We start from the raw sequence: 1,885 nt of genomic DNA on the forward strand, positions 1-1,885 counted from the left end.
AATAATAATAAATAATATTAATAAATGATAAAATATATATAGGCTGGCCTGTCAGGCCTAATAGGCTTTTTTATAAGCCTGAGCCTGACATATTTAAATAAATAGGTTTTAAAAACGGCCTAAGCCTAGCTTTTTATTAAATAGGCCAGGCCAGACCAGACCATAAATAGGCCATACCATAGGCCCCTGACGGATGACCTAGTCTATTATCATCCCTAGTTACATAGTACGATTTGTTTTTTCACGAACAAATCAAGAAAGCTAAAATTTTAAGTTAGGACAACTAACAATACATCGAGGTAGATTATAGTTAAACTAATTAAAAAATTACTCGTATGACTTTTGCCTTTTGTTATTATTTTTTGTCGTAACATTTTTTGTATACTAATATATCAGTATAATATTATATTATTTTCTTGGAATATGATTGAATCAATTAGTATCTGTATACTAATTTATTAGTATATTATTATAAGCAGTTGTATATAGTACTACTCTATATCAAGCTATAAGAAAAAATGAATTAAATAAATTTAATGTATTTGGTCTACATTTCTATATTATATTTCCACTCCAAACATATCACTTTAATAATATTAATATTAGTATGTCTAATTATTTTGTAAGAAGATGTGGGATATTTAAATAATATTTTAGGTATTTTTTTATTACTTAGAAAAAGCAATTTTTGGTGGTACTATTAATATATGTTTTTTGTTGTTGTATAGTTTAATTTTGGTAAATTCAAATATGGTTGTTTATCAAAATGGCCTCATTATAGAAAGGGTTTGGGCTTGTATCCACAATGGTTATCATATATAGAATGGATTTAGGGAGCATCTATATTGAAAAAAATGGGTACAAAATCGGGCATAGTGACACAAATTTTCAGATATTAAAATAAACTAAATGTTATCTTTGAAGAGATTGAAAAATATTTTATTAAAAGTATTGTGTGATATTACATTTTAGTGCATTTAAAATCGAGAAATGATTATGTATTGGAAAATAAATTCATAATTTAAGATGGACAGTTTCTCTTCAACGATGTCATGTCGACTGATTCTCATGTTAAATCTATTGTTTCTTTATCTTCAACAACTCCAATAGGAGAATTATATTCAATATCTGAAAATTTATTCAACATATCTTACACAAATGATGCAAATAAAAATTATTTAATAATCATTATTTTTAATAAACCCACAAAATGTAAACCAACAAATTAAGTTTATTAGTTGAATAATTTATTTGCTTGAGCAATTCCCAAACAACAACAACCCTTTCAACAAATCCATCCATAACTATGTTCGACTGCGATAAACAAATGTATTAATGACATATTAGCCAACTAAAAAAATAGATTAGTATTTATCCAAAAAAACATATATACATATTAAATTTAGAAATTCAAAAATTAAACTTGAATGACTTTCAACTTTGCAATCAAGTCTGGGTTATTTGTGAGTTTCTTGGCTCTTTATGATATTTTAAATCGAGTTTCACGACTCACATTCGAATCAACTTTGAAAAGAAAGTATAATCTACCGGATTATAAATTTCTTTGGGAACGATTCGAGAAGAAATATCCTATAACCACTAATCAAATAAATAATGTTAATTGTAACACCCCGTTTTTCTAAGCGAGGGTGTATTTTTTTTCTTCAAAAGAATTAAAATAAAACAGAGAATTAAATAAGGTAAAATACATTTGGATAAATATTTAAGTCGTAACACAACGACGATTAAGTCAACAGAATTTACAAGCAGCGAAATAGTTTTTGAAATACGAATCCAAAGTATTTACACGTCAAAAGTTGGTACATGTAACCCATCGAAAATAACATGTCAAGCTGACAATATTAGTATAGGTAAAGTCTTCCAT

The sequence above is a fragment of the Cicer arietinum genome, chromosome 5 (genome assembly GCF_000331145.2).
Source record: "Cicer arietinum cultivar CDC Frontier isolate Library 1 chromosome 5, Cicar.CDCFrontier_v2.0, whole genome shotgun sequence".
NCBI lineage: Eukaryota > Viridiplantae > Streptophyta > Magnoliopsida > Fabales > Fabaceae > Cicer > Cicer arietinum.